The 25,470-nt window shown below is 45.1% G+C and overlaps 1 protein-coding gene across 3 annotated transcripts in view; it reads right to left on the reverse strand.

The window, feature by feature from the left end:
• Positions 1 to 25,470, reverse strand: part of TNR (tenascin R) — a 310,075-nt gene that overhangs the window by 122,125 nt on the left and 162,480 nt on the right. For all 3 annotated transcript variants that reach the window (XM_084865195.1, XM_084865194.1, XM_084865193.1), the window contains exon 2: positions 15,244 to 15,340. The gene's annotated coding sequence lies outside the window, so the exon portion shown is untranslated. The remainder of the gene's footprint in view (positions 1 to 15,243; positions 15,341 to 25,470) is intronic.

Raw genomic sequence — 25,470 nt, forward strand, 5'->3', positions numbered from 1 at the left:
CCGTCTAGCCAGACAGCTCCAACCAGGACAGTGTTGGGCACTATGTCCAACATCTGAGCTCTGCCTCCAGGGGCATGGAGGAAGGGCATCCAACACAGACTAGGAATGGAGGTAAGAGGGGATCAGAGAGGGTTGGAGGAAGAAACACTGTTCAAGGTGAATTTTAAAATATGAGAATAAGGTTGGAGCAGGTACTCTAGTGGGAAAAACAGTGTGGTACTATGAAAGAGCACAGAACATTCAGAAAACTCAAGAACCGGGTGTGGCTGGAGTTCAGGATGAGTTCTTATAGGGGAACAAGAGGGGATAGGCTGGGAAGACAAGCAGGTGCTGGATGCTCAGATGACGATGACAGAGGCAAGGAACGGAGGTGTTAGCAGGGCTGCGGTGTGTGGGATGAGTTTTGAGAAGATCACCCTGGTCACCATGAGGCAAATATGCTAGAGGGGAGAGAGGTTGGATGCAGGCGGACCAGGTTAAGTCTGAATGGGCTATGCCCAGAGGTGCTCTTTTGAAGGAGAGAGAGAGAAAAAAAAAAAAAGCCTTGGGGATTAACAAGGGCTTATTCTAAAACTGAATGAGAGCTTCAGAATTTATTCAGTTCATTTGAGAAAAGAGTGAAGGCAATGTTAGGAAACTGAGAGAAGTGGAAGGCTATTGGTGGGCACAACGTGTTCTTTTGGTTCCACACGAGGCTGTGGACTGAGAATAGACGGGAGCGAGGACTGTGCTTAATATGCCATTGTGCATTGTTGTCATCTGCTGTGATTACAGGCTTGGCTCCTGGTTTTTCATTCAAAGCCATTTATTCCGAAACTCTCCTATTCAGAATTTGAGTTCATTCCTCATTAATTCCGTGGTGGATTTCTGTAGCCCAGTGATTGAATTACCTAATAGCACCTGCCCGAAATGATTACTGTATGAGGAAGCCACCAGGTTGTATTTGATCTAAATGATTTGTTTCCTCAAGTTGTAATTTTATTCAAGGGGACCCAGCGAACTACCTTCATAATTAAAGGCAAGGCCCTGGCTTCCACAGGGTATCTGGGAGGTTAACGAATGATTAGCAGCTGACAAATGACAACATGGCTCTGGAGGAAGGCGGCACTTCTCAGGGGTGGGTCACCATCCCAGGGAAAGTGACGCACTGTTCTAGTCTGCACCCTGATAAGCGTGGTGACGAGAGAGAGAGAGAGAGAGAGAGAGAGAGAGAGAGAGAGAGAGAGAGAGAGAGAGGAGACACGCTGAGGAGCTGGCCCACACTGTGCTCGTGAACTTGCTTTCCACCACGGCCTCCATCTGATCGCCTGAACCATTCCCAAGTGGAGGAAGAAGGGGTGAGCCCCTCTACCTGTCAAAGGATCATGGAATAATACTCTGAGTTCCTGTTTCTCTGGGACAGGTCCGGGCAAGTGGTCCCAACAGGAACTGGGTTTCCCATCTGAAATGACAGTGGCTCTACTGGACTCTTCCAGTAAGTTCCGGGTCTCTTTAAAAGTTTGCATCGAAGGGAACCGGGAAAAGTGAACTGAGGCTATGGAGAAACATTCTATCATTTTGTTCAGCAATTGAAAAAGAACACATTTTATTTATAATGCATTGTTTAGTTATTATACCCGTTTCCTCATTTTTGTTGATTTAGGTGTAGACGTATGTACAGGCACACAATTTATATGCCATCTAAGGACAGAAATAACTTGTACTTCCCAAATCATAAGTTGAATATTTTTATGATACTGACCCCTTTTAATCTCTGAGAATTCTGACGAACAAAATAATACGTCTGAGAGTGAGTGGGAAAACCTTTCAAGGACAGCATGGTGCGCCTCCCTCATCTTTACACCCATGGTCACTCCCCCAATGGGGGGGTCCTTGAAACATCTTTTCTGGACATTTCCTCTGTCTCCTCACAAGCTATAGTCCTTGTATCACTTCCCCCCTTCTATTCTAGCTGAAATAGGCCCTGTAGCCCCACACTGCCTCCTTCCCAGCCATTCTAGGAGTCCCCGACTGGCAACCTGCTTATGTCAATTGTGTGGCTCTTCACTGAGGGAAAAGTCTGCCCCAGGCACAGGTGGAGGGGCAGGCAGGTTGATTAGCAGAGGATCCCAGTGCTTCTTAAAGCTCATTATTAGGGCAAATCTATTCTAAAGGTAGGTTTGGCCGACACTTGTGAAATCTGCTCCCGCCACTTCTTGCCCAACGTTCTCCCTACAAGGGCCCCAGGCAAATGCTTAGACAGTGGCTCACACACTAGACTACATGGGAAAATTTCAAGGGGAGTTTGTAAAATACGGATTCACAGGCCCCATCCCCACCAACAGAATCAGACTCTCCATGAGGTGGGACCCGGGAATCTGTCATTTGTACAAGATTTCCTGGTGCTTTGGGAGCAGTTGGTCTGAGAGGTGGCATTTAGCGACAGAGGCAGAAAACACCTGTGCTCCCTGCAGGCCTCCTTGTGCAGGTGATGAGCCGATGTGCTATCTCTGCTTCCCACACAGGCTCTCTATCTTGCCCGCGTCTCCTGGATGCCTGGTGTGGGTCTGGGAGCATCTGCTTGTGTTCAGGCAGACGGCCTCCACTCTGTGTACATCTCTAGGCTGCTCGATGCAGAAATCCCAGCAGCACTGGGGGCCTGTGGAGGCCATCCCCTGGGTCCCTTTGCAGAGCCCACACCAGAGCCTCCAGCCAGACCACCACCGCCTCTCCCCAGCTCAAGCCTCCGAAGTTAAAAGGGAGCACAGGAGGATGGTTCCCACTTTTCTCTTGTGGTTCAATTAATATATCAAAAACAAATCATCTTCAGTACACAGTCATTTCTGCTGCAAAGTTGTGTATTGCCCAGACATTTTGTTTACACATCTGCTCACAGAAATAATATTTCTGAGCTAGGGTGTCATCAGGCCTAATTTAAAACCAAAATGTAGACTGTAAACTCAAATCATTGCTGCAGCCACGTCTGTTCATCCCGTCTCCCTCACATACCATGAATGCCTTGTACAAGCAGGAGCAGCTGCATCAGAGTCCAGTAACCCCCAGGGATGGGCCTAGTGACAGTGCTCAGGAACCTCAGTCCTAGAACCTACAGGTATGTCCATACCAGTCCCCCTCAGTGCCACAGCCATTCCTCCCCTCATCTCCTCCCACCCCCATAGCTGGTTCTAAATACCATTACCAGGCTCCTGACTTTCATGGTGGTCATCATCTTTTCCATTAACGGCATTATCTTTGTCCAGGGTCCATTAGGACTCCTGCTGTAATGAGAACTTTGGGTGTCGCTGTTCATAACGTGGCTGTTCTGATGGATGCTCTGCATACAGTTCTCACCTGCATCACAGTCCCTCCTGCTTCCATTAAGATGATCATCCCCCACCCCTTGCAGTCATCATCACATTAGAACTCCATTACCTTCCCGACACCACCATTACCTCCCTTATCGCCCCCTCTCCATTTCGGCTGCCCTCACCTTCTTCTTTCCAGCCACCAGCTTTTCAATTACAGCTCCATTATCTTTATTATTACCTCAGTTACAATCATAATTGTTCCCATAACAATTTCAATGTCTATCCACCCCTCTACAATACCAGACCCTGGCCACCTTTGATAAAGCTACAGGCATCCCTATTACACACTAGACAGGTGCTCTACACACCCCGTTAATGTTAGAAGCCCCTTCTTTTCCTTCATTGAATCAGCCATGACAAGGTTAACCACAAAAGATCCGCCGCTGTCTATGGCAATTTCACTATTGCCACTGTCATTCTGATTTACAGCTCACTGCTCATTTCTCTTTCCAGCGCAGCCAAATCATGGTAATCCTCATCTAAAAGCATCAGCATCCCATCTGCCAGCCCTCTGATATGGTTGCCTCTCTGACTCCATGAATCCCAGCTACCAATTTCTTCTTCAAGGCAGTCCATGCTAACATAATGGGGATGCACCCCTGCATGTCTGACACTTCAGTGTTCCACACTGCCCTGTTTGATCCACCAGGTTGTAAGCTCATGGACCAGACCAGCCTCATTTCCTTTCCAGAGCACTTAGCAGCTGGACAAAGTGAGCATCCAGAAAGCATGGTTCGCTGAGTGACTCAATGCCTCGCCCTCTTTGTCCTCACACTCTGTCTCCATTGCTATGGCATCAGTCACTATCAAAACCTCATCAATGTAGACTTTATGATTGTGTTGCCCCAAGCTCCTCCTCTTTACCAAGAGATCTATCTCCTCTTTCATTTCTGGACCATTCTCTCAATAATTGTCATGGCTTTGATGGCAGTGGCTCAATGACACCCCCTTCACCTCTCCTTGAGTGTGGAGGGATGGGTGATTCTACAACGACGGCTCAGCTTCCCTTTCAGATCTGTGAGGAATTACCAGACCTGTCGTGGCCTCTCCCCAACAGGCATTCGCCATTGCATGAGTGACAGTTACAGGCTAACCTGCACGTGCCAGGGTCCAAATGACTAAGACGGCTTTTCCTTCCTGGTGTCTGGCTGTGTGATCTCAAATGGATCTTTCAGGGTGGGCTTATGTGGACCATCTCAGTTCAAATCCCCGCTCTGCCACTGACTGAGTTTGATCTTGGGTAAATTATTTAGCCTTTCTGTACCATAATAATAATAATAATACCTATTATTATTGGTTACTTGGATGAGTGAATGGATTAATACAAAGAAAGTGATCAAAATAGCACTTAGTAAATAGAAAGCACTCAACAAGTCTTAACTCTCCCAGGGCTCCGTTTACTTTAGCTAGAAGATGAGTGTTGGACATGAATAACCTCTTAGATTAAACATTCACTGTGTCTGTGTTTCTAGTAGTAGACTATCGGAGTTCTCACCGAGTTTCATCATTGTAGTTCTTAAATCATTTCCCAGCTTCGCTTTACCCTGCAGACTCAGCTGGGAATCCTGTTAGTCCGCTGGCCCATTGTCACAACTGTTCTTCCTGGGGTGTGATGGCTGGGCATTTTCTTCTCTGCGCTTAAGGAAAGACTCGTGTGGTTTTGCTGTGGTTGAACTTGACTTGGCTGTGTACATGCCCATTCAGCCTGCACTGGCAAAATGTGGGGCTGACAAGTGGCCCTCTCCTGCTAGGCCTGTCCTGTTCCTCCACCTTTTTATTCTCTTAAGCCAGTGGTCGGCAAACCGCAGCTCTCAAGCCACATGAGGCTCTTTAGCCCCTTGAGTGTTCTAATGCCACTTCTTCAAAATAGACTCGCCCAGGCAGAAAACCAACTTCTGCACATGGGACACGAAATTTCAATCACACTGTACGTGCGCGCCCGCATGTGGTATTTTGTGGAAGAGCCACACTCAAGGGGCCAAAGAGCTGCATGTGGCTCTGAGCCGCAGTTTGCCGACCACTGTCTTAAGCAATGCTGACAGTTCTCAGGTGGGACCTGGATATGTCCAACTTTGATGTGGGAGCTATCCAATCAGTCAGTGCTGCTCCGGACACACTTCAAAGGAGACAGGGTTTGATTCTAGCCTTGTTTGATTATGTGGCGCCTGCCCGCCTGCCCTCCCTCCCGTCTTCCTTCCCTCCTTTCCTCCTGCTCATTAGCTATCCAGACCATTTCACTGGATACCCTCTTCAAGCCTGCCTTTCTACCAGAGCCCCCTATTCTAAAATAATTTTCCCCTCTTCTCCCTCCAAAATTTCTCATCCTCTTCTCTTCATTCTCCTCCTCCAGTAGTCTTTAGAAAAAAAATAATAATCTAATAAAATAATGAGCATTCTAGGTTGGATAAGTGTGTCTTTCTGGGAATACCTGCCTTTCAGAAGGGACATCTGGGAGGGGCCAGGCCTTCCCAAGAATGTCTCTCAAATGGTAGGATTTGAGACAAATGGCAGAACCAAGTGATTTATTTATTTTATTTTACTTTCTTAACATTTGAGAGGAGGTGAGGGTGGGGTGGGGGAATAATCTTCAGGGCAGGCAGATTTCACAGTGCCAACCAAAGTATACTTTGCAGGCTATGTCCTGCTCTCCGTATAAAACCCACTTGAAGTACACCTAATAAATTATCCTTAATTTACCAGCCTCTCCATTGCTCAGAGGCTATGGGGCTGTCAGCTAATGAAGCCTGAAGGCGTCTCAGCTGCCTCATCTGCATGAAGTTTCTGTGAGTTCTCCACACCCCATTGTTACTAATATGAGAACTCAGTTGTCAAAGAGCAGTCCGAAGTGTGTGAGTCTTTCTGTGTAAACAGTATTCTCCTCAAGCAAACACAAGAAAAAGATGCTCCACTTTGTGATTACAGAGAGAACAGAAATTGGCTGGCACTAGGCCAGCTCTGCAGGACCACGGAGACCGCTGACATATTTTCTGCCTCTAGATTGCTGGTCTCTGGCCAAGGCACTTTAAGGGTTGGTACAGAAACCCTAGGGTGTGAGGCAGCTGTGGGGACTGCCCGACCATTACCGTCATTGGCAACTTTTCCCTTTCTTTTTCTCTTTCTTCTTCTCCCTTAAGTCTTCCTCTTCCCTAGCCCGAGGTGTCCTTTTGCCTTCCTGGCTTTGTGCCACCTCTCCATCAAGGCTCAGCTCGATGCCCATGCCCTCTCCCATGAGGTCTTCCATGGCCGTCTCCACTCCCCTGAGCCCTATGACACTCCGTTCTATTTCCATTCATTTTCATTATATTTTGGCAAAGTTTCAATCGCACTGTATGTTTCTTTTGTACATTTCATTTCCATTCTATTTCAGCAACAGACACAGCCAGTGCCAGGGTGCAGTACTTCATTATATTGTTGTGTGTTAGTATTTTATTTGCGTTCTGGATTTAGAATTGCCTTGGACTAAACCCTATGCTCCTTCATAGCAGGGACTATGATACATCCTTCTTCAGTGTGGCCCATGGCTTATCCTCTTGTATTTGACACATGAAAATTACTGAAGAAAGACCTGCCACTAGGCCTTCTACTACACTCTCATATTTTATCCTTATCTGCCTTACTCTGCCTTTTATCTGCCCCATTCCACTTGCCCTTGTTTTCTCTGCTGAAGTGTCCCAGGCTGGTGCATTTACAGCCCCTGCTTCAGCCTGTTGGATGTAGTCCAGGGTGAGGAGAATGCTGGCTCCTAGTTTCCTAGGAGCTAGGGATGGGGCTTAAGAAAAAGTTGAGTATCACCCTGAACAGGAGTGACTTCTGGCCAATTAGAATCCCTTGGCTTGGCACTGGAAAGAGAGAGGGGCTAACTTCAGGGTTATGACAAGTTGCCACAATAAAAGCTGTTCTGGTCCAATCGGGTCCACAGGTAGAAAAAGCCAATCACAAAACGTTAAGTGCTGGTTAACTTCCTACCACCTATTTGTAAGAGGTACCATGGCTACGTTTATTTGGGGAAAAGTCTAGACAGTTAATTTGCTCTGACAGCTTACCAAAGGGCGCGTTTACATAAGCATGTTCACGACAAATACGGGTCCTGCTTATGATCAATTCTCATCAGTATGTTGTAAAGCAATTTCAGTAAGTACTTAGCTTAATCAATCTGTATCTGCTCACTGACCTTCGGGACTCTGCACGGCTCCCAGCATGCAGTGCGCTTCGCGATGCTGTCTCTTCAGACAGCACATTTCTCAATATTTGCACATGGCTTTCATATTCAATCAACGCAATCATCTGTTCCCTCCTTCCAACCGCCTCCCTTGCAGGGGGAGGTGAGAGCCACACAGAGCCTCTGCCACTGGTTCCTAGACCCCTAAAATCTGGAGCACTGAGAAGAGAGCAAGGCATCCTGGGATCATGAAAATAACAGGAAAAAATTTTTAAAATTTATCAGCTTGTTTACACAATTATGTAAATGATGAGCACTTATACATGGCCGATTCCTCAATTATTCATGGTGTGAAGTGCCTGAAAATTCAATTCAGCTAAATAACCTTTTCTTCAGCTCTTGTTATGAACAAAGTATTGTAATTTGAGGAAAGGGAGACAAAGATACAATCTGCTAAAGGAAATCAGAGAAATACACAAATGACTGTAATACTAGCTGAGTAAGTATAATAAGAAGAGCACAATAGAGGCAATAGTTCAGGAAGAGCAAACATCTGATTGGCTGGGTCCAAAGGGGATTCATGGAGGATGGAAGAGACCCTCTTTCCCAGCCCTGGATCCACTCTTGGTTCAGGCCCCATCACCTCTTATCTGGATGATTAGAGCAGCTTCTTACTTGATCTCCCCCTCCAAGTTCTGCTTCCTGAGCCATTTTTAAAAAAGACAATCTGGTTGTGTCCCGGGTCAGCTTTGAACCTCCATTGTCCCCAATGTCTTCAAGAAAGCGTTCAAGTCTCTCAGGCTCTCACACTTGAAGAGGAACAGTCTGTCATCCTCTGACATTGACGTCTTAACACACTTCTCTCCCCACTGTGTATGCAGTGCCCGCTACATGTCTTGCTGCCGAAGTGGCTTCAATGACCTTGCCCACGCTGCTCCTTCAACCTGGACTGGCCACCTCCTTCTCTCCTTTTCTCCCTTCCTGGGTTTCCTATTTGTCTGGGGAGCTCCTATGGCATATTCCTTATGGTCCTCTGTCCCAAGCAGGGCTGGTTGTCCCTGCCTCTTTATAGTACACGCCCCCCTCATCCCACTTACCACATACCTTATAATTTGGGGAGGGGGTTGGCATGCTCAGCTACCTTATAACAGTGTGTCCTCCTTGTGGTCAGAACCCAGACTGGGCACAGCACAGAGCAGGTGATCTCTTCCCTTTCGCCAAATTAAATCCAATTGGTTGTGTGGATAGGTAGATACACCATTTTCCATGGGGTTAAGGGTTAAATACATGATGGGAAATGAGTGTAGAATATTCTTTCATAGAATTTGGGTAAAAGAAGGCGTTAGAGAGTTACACAATCAAGCAAAAGCTGTTTGTTTGCCGTCCAAGGCTTGTTTATCAGCAGAAGGAGAAGAACGTACAGGAAGTGAGAGGATATGAGTGGAACCACTGAATGGAGAAAGGTTCCACAGCAGGTGGCAGGAAAGAGGCTGAGAATTAACTCAGTGGGAGAGTTTGCCTTGCAAGAATCAGGGACACGTTGTCCCTAGACAGTCAGGACAAAGCCAGGAGCAGCAGCATGCAGAGGCATCCTGAGGAGAGGAGCAGGACTAAACAGATCCCTTTCTGCATGGCCCCATGCTGAGCAAAGGAGCGATGACCCTTCCTGTAACCTGCCATCCCACACACCCAACATCCGTACATTTTCCCCACAAAACTGCCAGATGTTGAGAGAAAAATACAAGTGGATATTCAGAAAGTACTTTAACTTTCAGAGCAACAGCCTCTTAAATGTGATGCCCATGGCAAAAGTTTATCACCACTGAATGGCTGCTTCCTCTGCTAAGGAGCAGAACAGAGCACGGGTGCTCTGTAGAGACCCGGTGACACTGCCCTCTGCCATCTCTGAGGAGCGGCACTGGACCCAGGTGAGCTCTGACCCTCGGAGGCTGGTCAGAGCTTTGGGAGCTCTACTTCTCTGATCTTCCTCAACCCTTCTCATGACACAGACCTCAACCTTTTTCTGAGACAACCTTTCCGATGGCCTTCACATTCAAACTACAGTTTCTGTTTGAATCCACTGGAGCCACGGTCTAAATGAATACAAGTATTTTCCTCCTCGGGGTCCATGAAGTTTTGGACTCTTAGGACCAGAGCAGGAGGAACAGGTTCACCCAGGCCCAGGTTCCTCCCTCCTCTCCTGTGTGGCGCCTCACAATTCTTAGTCCTAAGGAAAGATGAAATACACACAGCCATAAGAAAAGATGAAATATTGCCATTTGCAACAACATGGGTGGACCTTGCGGATATTATGCTAAGTGAAATAAGTCAGTCAGAAAGACCTAAGAACCATATGATTTTACTCATGCTTGCGATATAAAACTGAAACTCACAGACACAGACAACAGTATGGTGGTTACCAAAGGGAAGAGGGTGGGAGGATAGTAAAGGGTAAGTGGGGCTAATTCTATGGTGACAAAAGACTATTTGACTGTGGGTGGTGGGCACACAATGCAATATACAGATGATGTACTATAGAACTTATATTTGAAACTTATATGACCTTATTAACCAATGTCATCCCAATGAGTTTAATAAAAAAGGAAGAAAGAAAAAAAAAAAAAGAAGAACTCTGTGTTACTTCAGGGAAACATGGCAGATGGGCTTTTCTCACCAGAATGCAAATGCAAGGTTGAAGCTCAAGGTTGGCCACTTCTGAAAGGCTCTAGGAGCGGTGATTATTTGGTGAACCTTATAAAAAGAAGCTTAAATTCAGGGTCATTTCTGCAATGACCAACCCATCAAAAAGGCAAGCCATGGGGTTTTTTTTTGGTTTTTTTTTTTAATATATATATATAACCTCAAGATTTCAATCTAAAAACACCAGTTGCTTGGTTTGATTGCAAAATGATGGGGGAAAAAAGACAACTGGGTTTTTGTTTACTTATTTTGAAGAATCCATTCATTTCAACATTTAACAATCCATTTATGTTCACTTTTGATTCCTTTCCATTCTGTTTTTCACTTTTACTAAAACTTCCAGAAGAGTATTAAATTGGAAGGCAGTCATAGCTCAATGGCTTGATGAGTAGGTTTTCCTCCCAGCACTGAACCTACCTTAAGAGTTACAGAGGGACTGAGCATATTCACCAAAATGAAACACTCATACTTCTGATCATTCTGTATAATGATCAGGTAATCACAACATTAATATTGAATTCAATGACTAAATAGTAGTTGCTCAGTAAATATTTATTGCTCAGAACTAAAAAGTTATCAGAGAGTGTGGGAGTACAGAGAGAAGTTTTTTCATAGATTGTTCCCCAAATTTTAATGCTGGCCTGTGCCCCTTGGCCTCAATTTATCTTTTCTTAAAAATTTTGATCATGAAGACACATCTACACACAGAATCCCAGACCTTTAGAGATGAAAGACACATTGTAGATGCACACCTCCTCAATTTGAGGCTACAGAACAACCTTTCTCCATGGAAAAAGGTAGTTTCCTACAAACAACAGGGTCAGACAAGAGTTCATTTTATCTTCCTGGTTGTTCACTCTGTATGCAGACTGTAGCATATGAAAACTGGGCTAGACACAGAGGAAGGAGTACTGAAAATTGTTGGAAGAAATATCAACAACTTAAGATATGCACATGACCCCATCTTACTGGCAGAGAGTAGTCATGATTTAAAATTACTTCTCATAAAAGTGAAATAAGTGCCAAAGCAAGACTGAATTGAACAGCAAGAAGACAAAATTATGACTTCAAACAAAATATACAACTTTAGCACAAACAACAAAGGCAATGAAATTGTTAAGGTTTTGCTTACTTCATTCAGTTCAATCATCAATTCAAATCAAGACTTGCAGCCAAAAATCAAGAGAAAGCTGAGATTCAGAAGGGCAGCAATGGAAGAATTAGGAACGACCCCCAGTGGCAAAGATGTGTCAACAGAGACCAGGGCTAAGATCATTCATACCCTCATATTCCCAGTTACTATGTAGGGATGTGAAAGTTAGACAGTGAAGAAGGTTGATAAGGAAAAAACTTGATTCATCTAAAATATGGTGTTGGAGGAGAGCTCGATGGATGCCCTGGACTTCCAGAAAGACAAACAAGGGGTTCTAGAGGAAATTAAGCCAGAAACATTGCTGGAGGCAAAAAATGACAGAACTGATGCTGTCCTACTTCAGGCACATCATGAGAAGGCAGGGTTCTTTGAGAAAGACAATAATGCTGGGAAAAACAGAAGGCAGCAGCAAAAGAGGAAGACCAAACATGAGATGGATTGACTCCATAAAAGAAACCATAGGCATGAATCTACAGGAGGTAAGCAGGGCTGTTGAGCATGGTACATTATGGACATCACTCATTCGTAGGGTCACCAGGAGTCAGAGCTGACTCAAGGGCACGTAACACACACTGCTTCAAAACCCATCTGCGGTCCAGAGCAGCCTTGAAGCTGGGAGCTCAGCTCCCCAAATATCACATTTATCTCAATTTGGCAAGAAGCTAAAAGCCTATCTGGGGCCATTTAAATTCTAATGTTATTAAGGGCTCATCTAATCAGCTTTTAAAGTAAGCTGCTTTCTAATGCATGGGGAGCGAAGGTAGGGGAGCAGTAGGCTGAGGGAGGCAGCCTGGGAAGTGCATCTTGGTTTGAATTGTTAAAGAGTCCGCAAGCAACCAATACTTTCTTACTGGGTGACCTCTGCTATTCCATCACCAGACCAACCTAGTGAACAGCCATCTGTGAGTACAGGGGGAGAGGGTAACTCTGGACAACCCATGCTCTCCTGTAATGTCCAGTGTACACACGTAACAAGGGTCAGTAGAGAAAGATGACTGACCTCCATGTCAGGAGGTGGCTTTGAGATTTCAACAGAACAGCTGGTTCTTCTGAGAATGACCTCTAACACTGCATCCTGTGGATTTCTGAGAAGTCCCACCCTCAGGAGGCCAGCAGGACCCATCACCCCTGCCCGGACTCATTGGCAGTTGTAAATTGGCTTCAAGGGAGGCCCCGCACAACTGGTGTGGGTCTGAAAAGACTGTTAGTCCTAAACTGAAATGGAACTTAACTCTGGGGCATTTATGGCTCTGATGTGCTTTGGGATGACCAATCTGATTCTGACACCAATTCAGAGGTGGGTTTCCCCCCACACTAAGCAATTCTCTGCAACACTCAATTCCGACACCATCTACCCAGAGAGAACATCAGATTCCACAGGTCGAGGGCTCAGACGCACCAGACTGTCCTCCATTGTAGATGCCAATCACAAGTCCAGGTTGTCACCTCTGCTTCTGACCAACTGGATACAGATTGGAGGTTCCCACAACTCCCTCCCTGGTTTCCATTAATTAGCTAGAGCAGGAAGAAAATTCAGGAAACCCATTTGCTCACTAGATTACTGGTTTATTACAAAGGATATTAAAAGATACAAATCAATAGCCAAATGAAGAGACCCATAAGGTGAGGTCCCAATCAAAGGAGCCTCTCTGTTCTCATGGAAATTCTTTGGACCCCAACCTTTCGGGTTTTATGGAGGCTTTACTGCATAAGTATGATTGGCCACTGGTGATTGAACTCAATCTCCAACCCCTCTCCCTTCCCCATAGATCAGGGGTGGAACTAAAAATGTCAAACCTTTAATCACATGTTTGGGTCCCTTGGCAACCAGCCCCCATCTTTAGGGGATTTCCCCAAATCATCTCATTAACATAAGGCAGGGATGGGGAATGTGGGGTCTGAGGGCCATTTAAGGCTTGTAAGTCATTTGGTTTGGCCCTGCCAAGGCAATAAGGGGTGAGCTAATTAAATGTTTGACCAAGTATAGCAGGCTAATTTTTAAGTCATTATTTTGTATGGCCTACGAATGATATTATAAATATCCAAGTGGCCCTTGGGAGAAAAAAAGTTCCCCATCCCTGATAGTGAAAGGTGTTTGCTGAAATATCAAGATACCTTTATCTTTCTTATCACACTTAGGAAATGCCAAGGTTTTAGGAGCTCTGGCCAGAAATAGGATGAAGACAAATATATATTTTTATTATTATACATCACAATGTCAGAGGTCCTTCTTTAAACATCAGACTCATCCTTGCCTTTTGAGAATATTCTCTGATCCAGCCGCGGATTGGTGCCCTGGGAAGTGCTGGGCAGGTAAGGCTCACTCCAGAAAGAATATGGTGGTTCTCTTCCCATTCCCTGCCCCCTGCACACCGGCTTCTCAGATCCCCTGGTGGATCCAGGCTCCCTCCTTTATCCTTCCAATCCCTCCATCCAAACCTTCAGATACCAGGGCTGGATGAAAATATGTGGGTGCTCCAAGCTAATAACTTATCTCACCTTTACACCAAAATTCTTGAAATATTTGTTCAACATCGATGTAGAGGAGGATGACAGCACCCTAGAGCTGGTACTCCCACTGAACCCACATTATTTGGAAGTCAGGTTAGAGAGCACTATTTTCACTTGACCAAGTTTCTCTTGTGGGGGGAGAGGACCTTAATCTTTCAATGCAAGTGGTTTGTCAAATATTCTTTTAGCCACAAAAGTACTCTGAGCAGAGTGCTAATAAGTAACAAGGTCTCCATCTTAATGCATTTCCAATGATGCTCTTGTGACACCCCTAGTTGTCATGGGGTCCACCCCATGGCAGCTCTGCTTGGTTGCAAAGAACTTAATCTCAACCAGCTCTTAGCCTAGAAGCACCAAAATAAGCAATTCGCTATCAAGTGTGAATGACTGACAGCCAGCTTAATGCAATGATTTCTCTGGTGAGTTTGTACATTCAAAGGTATTTTAAATGGCCTGGGGTCCTCTATAGTCAAGTGTCCCCAAGTGAGGCAGGATATCACTAGGATACTCGTTGTTGATTTTAACACCGGTTTTCTTATGGATAATGAGCTCATGGTACATCTGAGAAAGGAAATGTGTGTTTTTTTTTCCAGAACAAACGTTAGCCACCATATCAACAAATTGAGAGAGAAGGCTGTGGGTATATTATCATTGTTCTGTACAATAAAAAAAAAAAAAGTGCCTTGCCAGTTTGAAAAGTTCCCAATTCAGCATATCAAGTTTGAGTGCCAGGGAGAGTTATTAAGGGAGCAAAATATTCACCGTGCCTGTCAGCTCCGTGAATCTGAGAGCCTTCTCCCATGGACCATTTTTTAGAGGTTATTATTTCAACCTGAAAATTCTTTAGACATATATATGTGGTGTGAAAAAGGAATTAGGAAAGCCTTTAAATTAAAAGAAAGAAAGCGACAGGCTTTTCCCCTAGCCATATAAATAGTTATGGATAGAGATAACGGGATGGATATTTTTTCATAATGGCTTATAAGAGGTTTGGAACTCCAGAAATGTTCGAGTCAGGCTGGTGAATAATTTAGTGACTGATTCATGCGGCCCAGGCAAGTGCGGCTGGGTGGGAATCAAGTTTAGCTTCCTGGTGGGGGTGAGCACAGTAACACACTTTTATTACCAACCACATCATGAAACGCATTTCAGAAATATTTTATGAGAAGCCCAAACCGTGGTTTTCTCTAGCTTTTTCCACAATAGCCTGAAGCCGGGGGAGCTGATGCTCCTGACCCCCTCCTTGCAGGGGAAGGTCCCCAGGCCTTTGTTGCAGACACAGTCCCAGGTCCCTGGGAAGGTGCAGGCCCTAGTGAAAGCCTCACACTGGCTATTGCAATGATGGATAGTAAAAGAGTCACAGGAAAGGGTACCTTTAGTAATGGTGTCTTCGATGCTCTCTCTTCCCGCAGGTCTTTAATCCTAACACCCGGAGAGCCTGCCTCTGTGCAGCTGCGATGACACGGCCACCTGAAACAGGAATAGGAAGAAATACATTATGGTTTCAAAACAAGGAGCCTCAGTTTCCCTTCCCATCCCAATGTCACGTCTTCTTTTCAATACACTGAGAGGTACAGCATGCGGGTTTCTAAAGCAAAGCAAACCATTATTTATTGTTATTTTCCCCTCTCCGGAGAGTTCTATTTATTTCAATTATCTTCTTTTATGAATCCTAATAGCTTTGCAATAAAGTGGTAGGTAAATATTTAAGACAAAAATTCTGCAGAATGATTCTAAATCCAGAAATGTGTTGTATGTAGCAAATTGATTCTGAGATCTTTGAAGGTGGCCGTAGTCACCTGCCTAGATGATCTGATTATGACCAATGCTTGATACTTCCTCTGGGAAGCCACTCGTCCCTAGAAGCTAACCCTGGGGCCCTCTTAAGTCCTTAACCTCTGAGGCTTCCGATGTTAAGAAAGTCACCACTTACTTTACAGCTCTTCATTGGAGCTGTTCTCACTCTGGACTCTTAACCCCTCAAGGGCAGACTCTCTGTCCTGCTCGCTGCTTCTTAGCTCTTGTCCCAAGCACAGTGCCAGCACACAACAGCTCAAAGAAGCAGTGACATTGATTATAGGGGATAGTTCCCATGCTGGCAACTTGTTTGTCTCTTTAAGCGGGCTCCTATGCAGAGTGTGGACCAAGTACCCCTACACAATTCCCAGGGACCATGGACACCGTCCCCAGCAGAATGATTCTGCTGCCGAGGGCATGCTTCCCACAAATCCTCTGAGCCCTCTCCAAAGAACACAATGAGCCTCAGGAATCTCACTTAGAAGTGCCTAAAGAGGATGCATTTGCAAAAATCAAGTAGCACTGAATGGTTGAAGGCATAAGCCTTTGGCTAAGGAATAGGCTTGCTGATCTAAGTTATTCCTGAATAAATCAATCTTCCCCAGAGGACCTGATGGAACCTTGGAATTAGAGGAAGCAGAAAAATCACTTAGTTCTGGAGGGGTGAATAGATTTTTATCGCTGGTGAATACTCCAGCACATCCGCAGTGGCTGCCTAGAGAGCGGGGCTGGGGGAGATCCCAAGGCTGCATCGCTGCCGGGAGGGAGACTGGTCATCAATGCTGTGCCAGGGCCCAGAGCGGGGAGGTGCTGCAGGAAAATGCCAGGTATTTTCCTTCTCCAATTCTAATCTGGCTGCTCATGAAGTGGAAGAGTTACAGGTCCTTTGGACAGTGTCATTTGCAGCCTCCTTTTTTTCGGGCAGATAGCTCTGATATTACAAAATCTCTTCTCCCATGAAATCACAACTTTTTCTCCTTTCTTGCTTCCAGCCACTGATCTCTGTTCCTCTCATTTTATCTGTGAGGTGGTCCCCTCACTTTTAGAAAGCTGGTCCTATCTCTTTTGAAACAACTACGTCAAAAGTCATCAAAAGCATTGGTAAAATCCCCTTTATTTTTGTTCATCAAACATTGATACCTTTGACACACTATTTTATCCTTATTTCTCTAACTACATATAAGTGTGGCCATTCATTTCACTCAAGTTGCATATATTACTGCACTTTAAATTTATTTCTATGATGTTCTTAAAATTATAAAAGCAACAAGTGAATTCATATGTAGATGGATTAGAGGAAAAGTTAATCCTTTCCTTCCAATCTCAGCCATTGAGATAACATATTCATAGACAAGTACATATCCTGCCACAGTCGTAAGTTCCCAAGAAAGAGACTAGGACAGTGTATGTGCATGAAAGGTTTACTTCCACCCACTATATGGAGTATATGGAGTGGAATTGACCAGAAGAGCTCAGGAACTGTTCTGCATTGAAAAGCAAAAGGCCTTTGACCCCCACCAGTCTTTGGGTTTGACAACCCCAGAAGAGGGGCCAGGCACAGCCTCTTGAAAAGTAGCTCCCTTTGGCTGAGAGCAACTCTTGAACAGGAACTTGGCTGTGAGCTGACAGAGGCCAATACTCCCAGTAGCTGCAGGTTGATAGTCTCAGTTAGAGGGTGCCCCACAGCATCCAGCATATCCAACCTCCCTTCTGCTCATTTAAACCTAATTATGCATAGATATACAGATACATGGGGTGTTTTAATTATAGTTTTTAACTGAAATACTCTGTAACTTGTTTTGACTTAACATATGTACATCATCATTTCCCCCTAATTTATTTATGCATACATACCCGTACTTTATTTAAACAAAGACCAAATTATGCATCCAGCCTTTTTTAGTGCAGTCTCCTTATTTTCTCTGTTGCTTACCTCTACTTCCTCTCCCTCCTTTGCTGTCCACATCACCCTCCCACCATGTGGACAGCAAGGAATGGAGACTTTTGTACTTTCCTTCACGCTCATACAAGCACATGTATACATATGTGCGTATGAATGGTACACTCGGGTTTTTGGTCATTGGGAGCAACCATTTACTAAGAGCCTTCTGAGTGCCCAGGCCTGCACCAGGACCTGGGCATACAAAAAGAAGACTCAGCCTCCACCCTCAAGGAGCACTGCCTACGAGGGAGAGGGATGAGGGAGTGGCAGCCATAACATGATGAAGTCACTGAGGGAAGCAGGCACCAAACAGTCATTTAGAGAATTAGAGGTAGAGGGCAGGGCTCCTGTGTCCCAGTCCTGGGTGCTTTTCCATTTCATCAGCTTTAAAAGTCAGGATTCAAACTGTGGGCTGCACAATGGCCACATTGAATTCGAGCAAGTGTGTGCCGAGCTTCCTGAGGCCATGCACCTCACATACTGGTCCTTGTGATGCAACCTGGGGCACCTCACTAACAGATCCATTTCACCTGGGCAACAAGCCACACAGCCCTGAACAGACACCACACAAAGGCCTTTCCTTGGAGTACATTTTCATAATAATTCTTCCCTTTGTCACCATTTATATAACAAAAATTGATGTGGCTGTGTCACAGTGTGGGCAAGTATGCCTGTGGCACCAAGTTCCAGAATCAGCAGCAGAGAAAAATATCAAATGCAGAACGCATGCTCCCAAATCCTTTTAACCTACACACTTTTGGGGTGGAGGGAAAGAGAGGGGACATGGAAACACAAGAGATGTGTGCACATACACAGGACTAAGGAGCATGTTGACCTGGCTCCCTGGCAACCTCAGCAAACTGACAAGCTCTCTCTGTCAGTTCTCTCTACCCACTCACTCACCTGCACTTCCCCGCTAAGTGCCCAACCTTTTTTTCATTCCATTATCTGGGGTCAACTTGTAATAGCTCATCACTGGGGAAAAAAATTTCCCTATGAAATGTGTCGCCAAAAAAGCATATTTTCTTTCCTCATTCAATGCTGATCCCTTTTCTACTGCTTGAGGGTTAAGACCCCAAGGGGTGGGGCTTGGACTTTTTCACATGGGGTCCCTGCCCCTGATGGCCAAGGCAGGATCTGTGGATCTGGGCATCCCAGGGTGCAGCTCAGGAGACCCTGCTGACTCCAAGCACAGATTTTCTCCAAGGCCCAGTGTTTCTTCCCCTTTGGCCTTGGCATATCATAGGCAGAAGAAAGACCCTGGTGAGCTAGGTTAGACACAGCAACCTAAACCTGCAGAGGTTTCCAACTTCACGGCGCAGTTCATTTTGATAGTCTGCATACACCTTGATACTTGGTTTAGGTTTGTTTTCTGCAAATCGCTGGCCATGTTCCAGTAATAGCCATGTGATAGCAAGGATACTGATCAGCTCTCTATACAAACTACCCAATATATGAAAGGACTGTCTATATGTGTTTGTAATTCTCGCAGAAGTCAGTTGCTGAAAATGGATCAGATTTTGAATGGCTATCAAATTGTACCTATTCATCTTAATGAGAAAATGGGAAACTAAGACAACTGTTAGTGATCTCACTCATATCCAGCTCCTAAACTCACAAGCTCCCCCACCTGAAGGGACCTTGAATGACTCTAGTTTGGGGCTTCTACTTGCAAGCACACACATTTGAATGTTTCTTAAAAGGATTTCTCTGACCCACTGGTATTGGCAAGATGTTGCAAACCAGCAAGATGTGGAAAGTTCATGAATGTTCAATTATCTGTTGCTGCATAACCATGTACCCCCCAAACTCACTGGGTTAGAACAGTAAAATTAATTATTTGATAGTTTCTGTGGGTCAAGAACTTAGAAGTGGATTATCTGGGTGGTTCTGGCTCAAGGTCTCTCATGAAATCTCAGCTAAGATGTTACTGAAGGCTATTGTCATCTGAAAATTGCTTCCAATGTAGTTCATTTACATGATGCTGAGTGTTGCAAGAGGCCACCCACATAGGCCTCTCCAGGGCTGCTTGAGTCTCCTCACAAGATGCTGGCTTTCCCCAGGATGAGCAACCAAAGGGAGTCAGGTGGGAGCTACAATGTCTTGTATGACCTTCCTTACCATCATTTCTATAACATACTATTGGTTACACAAATTGGCCCTATTTAAAGAAGGAAGAGCCAACACAGGGTATGAATATTAGAAAGCAAAAATTAATTGGGGGTCATCTTGAAGACTAGCTAACACCAATGCTTTTTACCTTCATCAATAATGATAAAGACCTGGCAGAAAACATTTCTGTTTCTTGTGTCTCCATGGGACAACACATGGAAGCACATGGGATTTGGCTCAAATTCTAGCTCTTACCAAGCCATATACTTTTGGAAAAGATATGTACTTAATTCCTTTTCTAATCTGTAAAATGGGAACAATAATGTTTCCTTATAGGACTGTTATGAGGATTGACTAAGAAAATAGATGTAAGCCGAAACCGGTTTGGCTCAATGGATAGAGCGTCAGCTTGGGGACTGAAGGGTCCCGGGTTCGATTCCGGTCAAGGGCATGTACCTTGGTTGCGAGCACATCCCCAGTAGGGGGTGTGCAAGAGGCAGCTGATCGATGACTCTCTCTCATCGATGTTTCTAGCTATCTCTCTCCCTTCCTCTCTGTACAAAATCAATAAAATATATTTAAGAAAAGAAAAGAAAATAGATGTAAAAGGCTTTAACTCAGAGCATGGGAGAAGGTAGGAGCTCAAAACTTTCCTCCTAATTCCACCTCCTGAGTGGTGTGGTTTAAGGACTCTAACCAAGAGTCAGTCTTTCTCCCCTGGTTTCCAAGCCACATGAGGGGCTCAGCCTTGGCAATTTATGTTTTGTGTCTTTTTCCCCTGAGAAAGATTTGCTGATGTTTAATAAAGTCAGGACATGTGAGAGACACTGCAGTTCTCTTATATCTTAATTAGCAATTAATTAAGTGGAGGTGCAGGTGTCTGACAGGCTCACTAATTACCTTTCATCATTATTACTAATGGAAAATATGGTCAGGATGGAACAAGTTTTCCCAGGTTTAACTGAGTGACCCAATGGGGCACCAAAATGAGCATGCACCCTTGTTTTATTAAAAGCACTTTGAAACATGGTGACGCCTTGCACTCAGGCACTCAGCTGGCCTGTTACCTTGTGCTCTGATCTTTAGGCTCAGAAGAAGCGGGGTCCCTCCAGAAAAGCACACAGTCACGGTTGACAACTATGCCAACAAGGCCGGCAGCATTTCATTAACACCCTACCCCTCACCATCAAAGAAGATCATGTGTGAAGGCCAGAAGAGAACTGTGCTCTAAGGTCTGAGCTGGAGGACAGAAGGGAGGTGCTTTCTGATAATGCTCCAGTGCTATAGGCTCCATATCCCAGAAGTTCTAACCAGGAGCTGCAGCAGGACCCTAACTTGGTGATGGTGGCTTCATAACCTCATGTGCTCACAGGTGGGATGGCAAGTAGGAGGCCCAGAAACTGGCCACTGCTTGAAGGGCTCATGGGACTGAGTTCTCCGGGGGGAAGGGGAAAGGGTTAGTCTTAGGCAAAGTAAGCTAAGGCCTGGCCTACATTGTGTTCCGAAGTCACACATAGTGGGTTCTCCACAGGCATCATTTAACAGAGACTAGACAAGCCATTCTTCTAGGGCTAACTGGGGACAGGTGAACATATGTCAGACCACCCCTTCATGCCAGAGACAGTGTCCCCACAGGGGATTATGTGGGCAGCATAAGGTTTCTGCTCCGGCCAGACATGTGTGTTTCTATAAATTGAATAATACCTACTAGATTCAGTGCTACTGCATTATCATTATTTCTAAACTAGAGGCCTGGTGCATGAATTAATGCACCAGTGGGGTCCCTAGGCCTGGCCTGCAGGATCAGGCTGAAACCAGCTCTCCAACATCCCCTAAGAGGTCCCAAATTTCAAGAGGGCACAGGCCAGGCCAAGGGACCCCATCAGGGCACTATTTGGGCTAGGGAGAAACATGGAAAGTTGGCCAGCTGGGAAGGGACCACAGGAGGGCTCCAGGGCATATCCAGCCCATCTTGCTCAATCCTGATCGGCTGGACCCCAGCAGCAAGCTAACCTATTGGTTAGAGCATCTCTCCCCTGGTGGTCAGTGAACATCATAATGAGCAGTTGAGCAGCCTTAGCATATCATTAGCATATATGCTTTGGTTGGTTGAACGGACAACTGGACAACCAGACACTTAGCATCTTAGGCTTTTATTTTATAGGATGGGTTATGTGCCTATAAGTGTTAGGGATCTGATCTGAACACCTGGTAGATTTGGAGTAGAATCAGTTGGTATCCCTCATCAACTGAATAACTTCCATTACTCACAACTCATGATATCAACTAGAGAGAATTCATCAAGTCCAGCAAGAGATCTGAGGTTAGTGGTGGTGCTGAAGATTCCTGTATGTCTGCTGTACTGTTGCGCACCCGAGCTCTGTTTCTTTTTTCTTGCCTCAATGGCTTTTTAAAATTTAAATGCATCGAGTAACATTGTTTAATAAGAATATATAGATTTCAAGTGTACATTTCTAGGATACATCATCTGTATATTGCATTGTGTGCCCTCCACCCAAAGTCAAATCTTCTGCCATCCCCATATATTTGAACCCCTTACCCTTTACTATCCCCATGCCCTCTGGTAAACACCATACTATTGTCTGTGTCTATGAGTTTCTGTTTGTTGTTTTTCATGTCTATCCATTTGCTGCTTTTACTTTTATATGCCACATCTGAGTGAAATCATATGGTTCTTAACTTTTTCTGTCTGACTTGTTTCGCTTAGCATGATATTCTCAAGAACCATCCATATTGCTGCAAGTGGGGGGGGGGGGATGTAAACTGGTATACCCACTATGGAAAACCGTATGCAGGTACCTCAAAAAATTAAGACTAGAGTACCCATATTACCCAGCAACCCCGCTACTGGGTACCTACCTGAACAATTTGACAATATTTATCCACAGAGATATGCACCCCTATATTCATTGAAGCATTATTCATGGTGGCCAACACATGGAGACAACTGAAGTGCCCCTTGACAGAGGACTGGATAAAGAAGAGCTGGTACATATACACAGTGGAGCACTACTGAGCTGTAAGAAAAGATGAAATACTGCCTCGCTCTGATGCTTCCTTCACCCTGCCAGGGGTGGCTGTGCTGTCAAGGGCAGGAGCACCTTTTCCATCTCTGGGCTCTGCGTAGTTTTCAGCCTACATTCCTGGTGCTTTGAGTTGGTTCCTTACTAAGCAACCGCTGTGCCTTGACAACCTGTGGGCGAAACCACAATCTACAGCCCTATGTGGAGCCGACTCAGTGCATGAATAACGATTAGCAATATGCTCCACATCTTAAAAGGCAAAAACTACTACACCAAGTGTTGGCAGTGGTTTTCTCTGGGGGCATGTTTTTATTCCCTTTGTCTTTTTCCACTTCATCTATATTTCTTAACTTTTCTCTTATGTTTGCATTTTGCTTTAGTAATGAGAGAATAAATGTTATTTTAACAATTTAGGAAGTATGGCATCACTTATGTTACAAAGTCTTATTGCCATGGTCCTTAGCCTGGGGTCCACAGAGAGCCCATGCACTTAGATGGAAAAAAACCTCCATCTTTATTTTCCCCAAGCTCTAACCAAAATTTAGCAATTTCTCTCATTTTGAACATGGCAACAAGTTACAGTAGCATTAGCTATAACTGTAATTTTGTCACCAATAGAAATCACAGATATTTTTATATTTCATTATAGTTGGTGCAGATATGTTGAAATATTGTTTAAGCTTATTACTATTTCAAAATTACAGTAGTTATTGTTATTTACTGCGTTAATAAAGAAGATCTTGTTATTTACTGCGTTAATAAAGAAGCCTATATATTACCATATAGAAAATGTGTGGGGGTTTTTAGTATTTTGATAACTGCATTCCAATAAAAATGCAGTTTTCTCTGCAATCCTATATATTTTGTCTTACACATTTAAACCATTACCATATTCTGAGAAGGGTCTCATATGCATCACTAGGATCCCAAAGGGGTGTTGGGGGGGGTGTGTCCAGGGCATTAAAAGGGTGAATTAGCCCTGGCTTAGCAGGGGAGGAAAGAACAGACCTGTGTTGACACTGCAGAGGTCCAGGCCCTGGGATTTCTGAATGTTGCCCTGTTGGAGCCCCTTAGAAGCCTGAGAGAAAAGTACTGTTACTGCCCCCATTCTATAGTCAGGAAATAGAGACATCAAGACATTAGTAATCTGCTCAAGGTCATTCTGCTCCTAAGTGGCAGAGCTGATTAAGAGCTCAAGTAGGCAGGATCCAGATGGTTGGCCTCCCTTGGCCTCCCCTTATCTCCACAGTTGAGTCAGTATTGAATGTGCTATAATACCTCATGTGTTTGTGTGTGGCTGAGCCAGATGGGAGTTTGTGGTCTGGAAGCTGATAGGGAATTCTTGACCTTCCCAACTACAGAACAAATACCTCAAGAGCACTATCTGGGCCATTTTTCTTAACTGTCCAAAGCCCCCAAACACTTAATATTTTTCAGCCATGGAAGACACCTCCCCAACCTCCTCCCTCCTCCCCCCCCCCCCCGCCACCCGCCATTCCACTTCTAATTCCTGTTACAGCCTCACCATGGGAGCCATGGCGTGTCCTTGGCCCACCTTGCTTTTCTCATTCTGGAGAAGCCCTCTCCAGCCTCTGCCTGTACCCTGCTCCACTTGCCATTCCTACCTCTTGGCCCACAGTCTGCCTGCATCTAAAGAGAGTAGAAAGTTCTGGTGGCCAAAGGCTGACAGAGACAAATGCTTTATTACCAGGAGGTCTCACGTACACGGTTGTTAAGCAACCACCAAACTTGGACTGCAACACTGGAAGGGCACCCCTCAAAGAGTACTTAGCTGGGCCCTAATTGCATCTGCTAGACATCAATCATCGGGGTAATTTCCTGTCGTAAGACATGTGCTCTCCTTAGTTGGGGGAAAAAGCCAGAATTGAGGCCAAAAAGATCTTAGGTGTTGGGTTTATACTCAAGAACCTGATGCAGAGTCTTGGGAGCCTCCTCAAACCCGCAGATTTCACCCTGTCAAAGCTGGCCAGTCTCCCCAGTGGTGGATTTTCAGTACAAAGCCAGACCTGGGCTAAGAGGAAACCATGCCATCAACATCTCCCCCTTACATCTATATTTGAGCCGACACAGAGATTCCTGGAGATGCAAATAGTGACTCTGTCATCAGCCTCCCCGGGAGAGCCTGATGAAGAGGGCAGTGTATCCTTGAGAAGTGCTGGAAGGATGCTCCCAAACCAACCCACTCAGCCTCCCACACTGCAGTCATGTGACTTCACCACCGGCCAGGAAAAGAAAGCAAAGGAAAGGAAAGGCAAAGGGAGGGAGGGAAAGAAAAAGTATTTACTGATCACTTATTATCTGCTGGAACTAAAAGTCACTGGGCAAGAAATGGCTCCTGGCCTTGAAAAGAAGCTCACAGTCCACAGGGAAGACTCAATCTTGTGTATGTAGAGAGTTCCACATGGCCCCGGTGCCAAGAGTGTATGGAAGGGTGAGCAAAGCATGCTGGAAGCCCAAGAATGGAGTCTGAGAAGGCTCATGGGGAGAGGAATCCAGGGAAGACGGGAGCACCAAAGCTAAGAAATGAGGAAGAGCCTCTCTTTCCAGAAACAGAGAACCCGCTGTGCAGAGACCTGGTAGCTCCTCAATCTCAGAGTGAGATCGAAGAGGAGCACAGACCCTCTTCATGACTGAAGTTTTACAGAAACCTCCCAGTTCCTCCTGGGAATGTGCCAGAACCAAGG

This window comes from Pipistrellus hanaki, assembly GCF_964339955.1.
Source record: "Pipistrellus hanaki genome assembly, chromosome: 18".
Lineage (NCBI taxonomy): Eukaryota > Metazoa > Chordata > Mammalia > Chiroptera > Vespertilionidae > Pipistrellus > Pipistrellus hanaki.